Below are 9486 nucleotides of genomic sequence, written 5' to 3'. Positions count from 1 at the left end.
GTACACTATGATAGAATTGGTAGACAGTAAGCCTCCCTACTGATGAATGGGGAAGTGAGATATTAAAATACATATGGATATCTAAAATAAGTGCTGTGGGGCTGGATGAATATCCAGTTGCTTCAGGGTGATATCGGGTTTGGGGCCTTTTGGGGGAGAAGTCAACTGCTTAAAAAATACAGGCCAAAGAGCAGTGGGAAAAAGTCAGTGGAGCAATGAAATACGTTTCCTTTTGGTGTATCAAATTTTGGCAAGTTACCAGAAATGCCAGACTGTTCTGGTTTTGGAATGCTTCGGTGTTGTTAATATTTTTACTGATGCTAATGTTGCTGTCATTACTGATAGATTCACCAACAAGTTTGCAGCTAGTCATTTTGGTGACTTTGGTGATTTTCTGCCTTGTGCTTCTGGCTACTGCAAGTGCTTTGCCTGCCCTGAGTAAGTGACCAACTGCTGTCGGATTTGAGATATAGATCAATTCCAGTTAAGTCTTCTGAAATTTCATTTCATCCATAACAAATAAAAAGGATATATATGTATATACTATATGTCATAATAAATGTGTCTAATAAGTACACACCTATATACTTAATACTTTGGAAGTGAAGTTTTTTGTATTATGGGATAAAATGAAATTGTATATACCACCCCACGTTGAATCATTTCTGATTAGAGTGTGTGCATATATGTGTGTATATAATATATATATGTATATATATATATATATATAGAGAGAGAGAGGGAGAGAGAGAGAGAGAGAGAGGTGCTTTGTATGAGAAGTAGATTTCATTGATGGTGAAGTTCACCTATGTGTGTGTATATGTGACTGAAAAGCCAATACAGGACCCACATTCCCATTCATGGTTTGCAAAGAAAATACTTTTCATTCATTCATTCAATAGTATTTATTGAGCGCTTACTATGTGCAGAGCACTGTACTAAGCGCTTGGGATGAACAAGTCGGCAACAGATAGAGACAGTCCCTGCCGTTTGACGGGCTTACAGTCTAATCGGGGGAGACGGACGGACAAGAACAATGGCACTAAACAGCGTCAAGGGGAAGAACATCTCATAAAAACAATGGCAACTAAATAGAATCAAGGCGATGTACAATTCATTAACAAAATAAATAGGGTAACGAAAATATATACAGTTGAGCGGACGGGTACAGTGCTGTGGGGATGGGAAGGGAGAGGTGGAGGAGCAGAGGGAAAAGGGGAAAATGAGGCTTTAGCTGCGGAGAGGTAAAGGGGGATGGCAGAGGGAGTAGAGGGGGAAGAGGAGCTCAGTCTGGGAAGGCCTCTTGGAGGAGGTGATTTTTAAGTAAGGTTTTGAAGAGGGAAAGAGAATCAGTTTGGCGGAGGTGAGGAGGGAGGGCGTTCCAGGACCGCGGGAGGACGTGACCCAGGGGTCGACGGCGGGATAGGCGAGACCGAGGGACGGCGAGGAGGTGGGCGCAGAGGAGCGGAGCGTGCGGGGTGGGCGGTAGAAAGAGAGAAGGGAGGAGAGGTAGGAAGGGGCAAGGTGATGGAGAGCCTTGAAGCCTAGAGTGAGGAGTTTTTGTTTGGAGCGGAGGTCGATAGGCAACCACTGGAGTTGTTTAAGAAGGGGAGTGACATGCCCAGATCGTTTCTGCAGGAAGATGAGCCGGGCAGCGGAGTGAAGAATAGACCGGAGCGGGGCGAGAGAGGAGGAAGGGAGGTCAGAGAGAAGGCTGACACAGTAGTCTAGCCGGGATATAACGAGAGCCCGTAACAGTAAGGTAGCCGTTTGGGTGGAGAGGAAAGGGCGGATCTTGGCGATATTGTAGAGGTGAAACCGGCAGGTCTTGGTAACGGATAGGATGTGTGGGGTGAACGAGAGGGACGAGTCAAGGATGACACCGAGATTGCGGGCCTGCGGGACGGGAAGGATGGTCGTGCCATCCACGGTGATGGAGAAGTCTGGGAGCGGACCGGGCTTGGGAGGGAAGATGAGGAGCTCAGTCTTGCTCATGTTGAGTTTTAGGTGGCGGGCCGACATCCAGGTGGAGACGTCCCGGAGGCAGGAGGAGATGCGAGCCTGAAGGGAGGGGGAGAGGACAGGGGCGGAGATGTAGATCTGCGTGTCATCTGCGTAGAGATGGTAGTCAAAGCCGTGAGAGCGGATGAGTTCACCGAGGGAGTGAGTGTAAATGGAGAACAGAAGAGGGCCAAGAACTGACCCTTGAGGAACTCCAACAGTTAAAGGATGGGAGGGGGAGGAGGCTCCAGCGAAGGAGACCGAGAATGACCGGCCAGAGAGGTAAGAGGAGAACCAGGAGAGGACAGAGTCCGTGAAGCCAAGGTGAGATAAGGTATGGAGGAGGAGGGGATGGTCGACGGTGTCAAAGGCAGCAGAGAGGTCAAGGAGGATCAGAATGGAGTAGGAGCCATTGGATTTGGCAAGAAGGAGGTCACGGGTGACCTTAGAGAGAGCAGTCTCGGTAGAGTGGAGGGGACGGAAGCCAGATTGGAGGGGTCTAGGAGAGAATGGGAGTTAAGGAATTCTAGGCATCGATTGTAGACGACTCGTTCTAAGATTTTGGAAAGGAAGGGTAGTAGGGAGATAGGACGATAACTGGAGGGGGAAGTGGGGTCAAGAGCGGGTTTTTTTAGGATGGGGGAGACGTGGGCGTGTTTGAAGGCAGAGGGGAAGGAGCCCTTGGAGATTGAGTGGTTAAAAATAGAAGTTAAGGAAGGGAGGAGGGCAGGGGCGATGGTTTTAAGAAGGTGAGAGGGAATGGGGTCCGAGGTGCAGGTGGAGGAGGTGGCACTTGTGAGGAGGGAGGAGATCTCCTCTGAGGATACTGCAGGGAAGGATGGGAAAGTAGGGGAGGGGGTTGTTGGGGGGGAGGGGAGAGGCGGAGGGGTGACTTTGGGGAGCTCAGACCTGATCGTGTTGATTTTCGTGAGGAAATAGGTGGCCAGATCATTAGGGGTGAGAGATGGGGGAGGGGGAGGAACAGGGGGCCTAAGGAGAGAGTTAAAGGTCCGGAACAATCGGCGGGGGTGACGGGCATGGGTGTCGATGAGGGAGGAGAAGAAGCTTTGCCTGGCGGAGGAGAGGGCAGAGTTAAGGCAGGAAAGGATAAATTTGAAGTGTGTGAGGTCGGCTTGGTGCTTGGACTTTCGCCAGCAGCGCTCGGCAGCTCGAGCATAGGAGCGTAGGAGGCGGACGGAGGAGGTGATCCAGGGCTGTGGGTTAGTGGCGCGAGAGCGGCGGAGGGAAAGGGGGGCGAGAGAGTCGAGATGAGTAGAGAGGGTGGAGTTGAGAGCGGAGACCTGATCGTCGAGAGTGGGAAGAGAGGACAGGGCGGCAAGGTGAGGCGAGATGCTATTGGAAAGACGGATGGGATCAAGAGAGCGGAGGTCTCTGTGGGGCAGTAGCGAAGATTTGCAGGGGGAGGGAGTGTGAGAGATGAGGCAGGTGAGAAGGTTATGGTCCGAGAGAGGGATTTCAGAGTTGGTGAGTGAGGAGATAGTGCAGCGGTAGGAGATGACAAGATCGAGGGTGTGACCGAGTCGGTGAGTGGGCGCGGTATGGTGGAGGAGGAGGTCGGCAGAGTCGAGGAGGGATAGCAGGCGGGCGGCAGAGGAGTCGTCGGGTACATCTGTATGGATGTTGAAGTCTCCAAGGATCAGAGTGGGCAGAGAGAAGGAGAGAAGGAAGGTGAGAAAGGGGTCAAGGTGGTTGAAGAAGTCGGAGGTGGGACCGGGAGGGCGGTAGATGACGGCGACAAGTAACTGGAGGGGGTGGTAGAGGCGAATGATATGGGCTTCGAAGGAGGGGAAGGAGAGGGAGGGGGGAGGAGGGATAGTGCGGAAGCGGCATCGGGGCGAGAGGAGGAAGCCGACGCCTCCTCCCTTACCGGTGAGTCTGGGGGAGTGGGAGAAGGAGAGGCCTCCGCCGGAGAGAGCGGCGGCGGAGACCGTGTCTTCGGGAGAGAGCCACGTTTCCGAAAGGGCGAGGAGGAGGAGAGAGCGGGAGAGGAAAAGGTCATGGATGAAAGGTAGCTTAACTGTAATAGAGCGGGGGTTCCAGAGGCCACACTTGAAAGTAGCTGTGGGTGCAAGGGGAGGAGGGGGGGAAGGGCGGGGGGGAGGGGAGGGTTTGGATGGGAAGGAGGTGGCGGGGCCCTGGACGAGGAGAGGGGGATGAGGGGTGGCGGTGGGACAAGAGGACTGGGATGGGGCGTGGGTGGGGAAGAGAGAAGGGGGAGGGGGTGAAGAGGGGGTTTGGTGGGGGGAAGAGTAGGGGGAGGGGGAAGAGGGGTAGCGCTGGTAAAGTGGGGTTCTAGGGCGGGAGAGAGGAGGGGGGGAGGAGACAGAGGAGAGAGCGGGAAAGAGCTGAGCGAGAGAGGGGAAGGGGAAGGGGAAGGGGAGGATAGGAAGGGGCGGGAGGATAGGAAGGGGCGGGAGGAGGGACATGGCGAGGCCAGAGAGGTGGGTGGCAGCACTGACAACAATAAACAGTAATAAACGAAATCGGTAATATAGCAACATGATACAATATGATACAATACAGTGGTGCTAATATAGCAACATGATACAGTATGATACAATATAGTCGTGTTAATAAAGGGGTGATGACCAGGGTCGGGGGTAGACTCGATTAAGGGGCGACCTGATCAAATTCAAAATCTGACGACAATAAACAATAACAAGCGAAATCGCAAATATAGCAACATGCTACAGTAAGACACACTACAATAGTGTTAATAAGCAGGCGATGACCAGGGTCGGGGGACGAGCCGACCCTACCCGATCAGACTCAAAGTCAAGCGGCCAGCGGCCAAGAGAGTCCCAGAGCTCATGACCAAATAACCCTGTGGCGGCGGGGGGGCCCTGAGGTTGTCCGGGGTGGGTGGCGGCCATAGGCGGCGGCTAAGGTAAGGTAACATGGTGAGAACAAGGACGTCGTCGCCCGGGGCGGGGGCGGGAGGGATGAATCACCTCAAGAGGGAAGAGGGAGTGAGGCCTTCCCAAAATGGCCGCCTCAGGCAGAGTGGGGGCTTCCTAAAATGGCCGCCTCGGGTGGAGTGGGGGAGCGGTTGGGGAGCACAATGTCCCGGGGCCCGAGCAGGGGGACACAATGTCTCCCGAGGACACAATGTCCTTGGGGCCGAGAAGGGGAGCACAATGTCCCCAGGATCGAGAAGGGGAGCGCAATGTCCCCGGGCCTGAGCGGGGGGGGGGGGGGGGGTGGACTGGAAGCTGGTGGCTGGGGGTCTGTGGGGGCGAAGATCCGTAGTGTCGGAGTTCCCGAGCGGGGGTGCGGAGGTCCAGGTTGGGAAAGGCTGAAGCGGGCGCGGGGCCGGGCGGTCCGAGGCTCAGCTCCCCAGGGGAGGCGGAGGAGGCGCAGATGAGTCGGCGAGCGGCAGGCGAAGGGGGGGCTTGTCGGGAATCGGGGCCGGGTGGGCCAAGGTTGGGCCTCAGGGGAGCAGAGATCCCCAGCCCATGTGGTAGTGGCTCAAAGGCTCCAGGCGATGACAAGGCTCAGTTTACCAGGAGAGAGGGGCGGTCTCGGCGTGGATGAGTCGGCGGTCGGCGGCCAAAAAGCCGCTAAAGTCGGCGGTCGGTGGCCAAAAGGCTGCTAAAGAGCTAGGCTGGAAACGGGGGGCAGGCAGCCCAAGGAACCGCCGCCTGGGAGGAGAGCTCCAGAGTCCCTGTGATGGTCGATTCGGCTGGGAAGAGGGGGCCCGGCGGTCTGAGACTTACCCCCAGGGGAGCAGAGATCCCGGGCCCACGTGGTAATGGCTCCAAGTCTCCGGGCGATGACAAGGCTCAGTTTCCCGGGAGAGGGGGGTGGTCTCGGCGTGGATGAGTCGGCGGTCGGCGGCCAAAAAGCCGCTAAAGTCGGCGGTCGGTGGCCAAAAGGCTGTTAAAGAGCTAGGCTGGAAACGGGGGGCAGGCAGCCCAAGGAACCACCGCCTGGGAGGAGAGCTCCAGAGTCCCTGTGATGGTCGATTCGGCTGGGAAGAGGGGGCCCGGCGGTCTGAGACTTACCCCCAGGGGAGCAGAGATCCTTGTTGTGTATTATGCTTAAAGTTTGCAGCACCTGGTACTGTTTTCTCTTACCTCTCCTTATCTCTTGCTCCATTCAAAGCTTTTATCAAAGAGAGCCACTCCTCTCTTGATGGCAGTGTGCCTTCTGGTCTACCTTCAGCAGCTGACTCCCAGTTTTCAGCCAGGGTGCAATGTTGTTTGAGGCTTTGATCTCATAGCATTTTCTCTGCTTTCTTTGCTTTTGGTTTCCTAATTCCCGTTCTCCATAAAGTATCTGGGGACTTCATTCCCGTCATATGTCCCACCCAGCGTAGCTGTGTGAAGTTAAGCCTGGCTTTGATAAAAAAAAAAAAAAAAGACTAGATACCAGAGCTTAATTGTTTGATCTTGTTTTGCTATTTAATATTGAGTAGACCTCTAGACCATAAGCTCATTATGGCAGGGAATGTGTCTGCTAATTCTTTGTATTCCACTCTCCCAAGCATTTAGTACAATGTTCTGCACACACAATAAGCCCTCAATAAATAAGATTGAGTATTGACCTTTGAATGACTTGATGAACCTGCTTGAGAAACGGAATGCGGAATTTGAGTGACTTGCCCAAGGTCACACGACAGGCAAGTAGTGGAGTTGGGATTACAACCAGCTCCTCCAATTCCCAGGCCTGCCCTCATTCCCTTAAGCCATGTATTTAGGATCTTGTTTATTAAATTTATGAATCTGTTTATATGCTTTTAAAGGTACATATTATGTGGTGAACTGTTCAGCAGAGAACTATAAAATAAGGATTATTTGGGAGGCAAGAACTTGGCTAACCCTACTGATTATGAATTTTCCAGAGTTGCTGGGCAAAGGAGCTTCTCCAAACAACTCTTCCAAACTCAGGTAGGTAGGGCATGTTTCTTGATACCTCAATTATCTTCCTATAACAAAGAGCTTTGCTATAGCTTTGTCTGAGACCACATGCAGGGTGGAGGTGGGTATAGAACTCAAAGTTCAGAAGGCAGACTCAATCCACTTTCCACCCTGGGGAATGTTTACCCCCCCTCACAGTCTTCAGCAGTCCTCTCTCTCTCTTTCTTCACTTGTGAAAAGTGTGTATTGTGGATATCCAATGATGAAAATAATCTTTCCCTCAACCCAGGTTTAACAGAGGTGACCATCTGGGCGTGATTGTGCCATTTATTGAGGCGGATATTCAGTGTATGAGGAAGACTCTTCACCCTCGTTGAAGTATAACTGTAAACACGGGATCTGTTAGCCTCTTTCTTCAGAATCCATTGTCTACAGAAATGACTACACCTTGAGACACCCTTCCCACCCCCTGCCCCATAGAGATTGCCAAAAATGGTTCTGAATCCTCACATCCCCAGGGTTAGGTGTGCTTTTTTCTCAGCATAGTACCCCCATTACTTGTTTCAAATGACAGGAAGCCATAGTGGAGGAGTATAATAAGGTCGAGAAATGAAATATTTCCAAGCCCTTGGTGATCCATCAAAACACAAGAAATGTGTAATTGACATTCAGCCAAGTTTCTGGAGTGGAATTCAAAACAGTTTGTTAAAAGACAAAGCATTGCCCTTCAAAAATAACACACAGTGTATTTCATTTTTGATAGCTGACCATCACCATTTATTAACATGATTTATCAGAAATCACTAAAATTAATAATAATGATCTAATAATAACAACTATGTGCCAAGCACTGTTCTAAGCACTGGGGTAGATACAAGGAAATCAGGTTGTCCCACTTTGGGCTCACAGTCTTAATCCCCATTTTAAGGGTGAGGTCATTGAGGCACAGAGAAGTTAAGTGACTTGCCCAAAAGTCACACAGCTTGCAAGTGGCGGAGCAGGGATTAAAATCCACAACCTCTGACTCCCAAGCCCATGCTCTTTAGACTAAACCACGTTGCTTCATTAAGCACTTACTATGTGCCAAACACTGTTCAAAACACTGGGGTAGTTTCAAGGTAACCACATTGTCCCAAGTGGGGCTGACAGGTTAATCCCCATTTTACAGATGAGGTAACTGAGGCACAGAGAAGTTAAGTGGCTTACCCAAGTTCACACAGCAGCCAATTGGGGGAGCCGGCATTAGAACCCACTTCGTCTGTCTCCCCAGCCGGTGCTCTTTCCGCTAAGCCACGCACCACAGTTAATAACATTTGTGAAGTAGTCTTTTTCTACCAATGTCTTTCAATCTATTGTTCTTTTTTAAAAAAGCGATATAACATTATGTATAAAGCAGATCAGATCCCTCTAAACCAGTTGTGTTTGGAAAGAAAATGTCAACTTCAGTACAAATTGAATCAGTTTGTATCTCATGGAGACTTTTTTTTCTGTAATCTCTTTCTAAGAGCTGAGTTCTATTGGGTCCTTGGTCTTTGAGTTCTGTTCAATAGTATTTCAGTAGTATTTACTGAGCGCTTTCTATGTGCAGAGCACATTACTAGTTCTGTTCCTTCTCGTCTGGGGGGATTTGGCAAGACTTTTACTCTGTGGGACGTAACAAGAAGCAATCAAAGACCTTCACTCCATGTTGGACTCAGAACAGATTTCCATGTTTCTATACAACACAAGTACTTCAGATAAGAGCTCTGTATAAATACTGTAGAACGAATGAATGAATTACCACCACCACCATCCTCATCCTTACCTCCATCTTGGTCATCATCATTCTCTTGGTTGACTTCAAAAATGACGACATTATTTCCTGAACGCCTATAGAGTCTACTAAACACTTGGGTGAGCACAATCTAAGTAAAAGAAATAGTCACTGCCTTCAGTCAATCCATCCAGTTGCAGAGCACTGACGATTTTATGGGCTAAAGGAGGAGACGAGTGAAAGCACAAGTATTTTTCAACAGGTGTTGTAGGGGACCCAGTTTAGATTAGAGAATGAAAAGTCAAATTATAGAATGAGAGAGAAGATAGATGTTGCAATAGACAAGGAATCCCAGCTCTACCACTGTCTTGTAGGGTGACATTTAGGCAAGTCATTAAGTCTTTCCTCATCTTTCCTCAGTTTCCTTGTCTGTGAAATGGGGATTTAATACCTGTTGCTACTCTCAGATTGTGAGCCCTAAGAGGGACTGGGCATGTGTCTGGTCTGATTACTTTGTATCTACCCCAGGTTTTTTGCACATGATAAATAATTACTTAAGTGAGTGTGGCCTCATGAAAAGAACAGAGGCTTGGGAGTCAGAGGATCTGGGTTGGATTTAATACCTGTTGTAACTCCTATTTAGACTGGGTCCCCTATGTGGGACCTGAATATGTTGTATCTTATCCAGGGCTTAGAAGAGTGCTTGACACACATGAAGCATTTAACAAATGACTTGATTATCAAATTTTTTAGACATTTAATAATAATGGTATTTATTAGGCACTCACTATGTGCCAAGCCCTGTTCTAAGCACTGGGGAAGACACAAGGTAATGGGGTTGTCCTAAGTGGG

At 50.3% G+C, this 9486-nt stretch overlaps 1 long non-coding RNA gene across 1 annotated transcript; it reads left to right on the top strand.

Annotated features, from left to right (window-relative positions):
• The first annotated feature begins 375 nt into the window (after positions 1-375).
• Positions 376-7738, top strand: LOC120638912. Its single transcript, XR_005660955.1, has 3 exons — positions 376-438; positions 6866-6911; positions 7171-7738. It is a non-coding gene; the product is annotated as an uncharacterized LOC120638912 (long non-coding RNA).
• The last annotated feature ends 1748 nt before the right edge of the window (positions 7739-9486 follow it).

This window comes from Ornithorhynchus anatinus, chromosome 17 (assembly GCF_004115215.2).
Source record: "Ornithorhynchus anatinus isolate Pmale09 chromosome 17, mOrnAna1.pri.v4, whole genome shotgun sequence".
Lineage (NCBI taxonomy): Eukaryota > Metazoa > Chordata > Mammalia > Monotremata > Ornithorhynchidae > Ornithorhynchus > Ornithorhynchus anatinus.
Note: the sequence above shows the minus strand (reverse complement) of the source record. Positions and strands in the feature narration are given on the sequence as shown.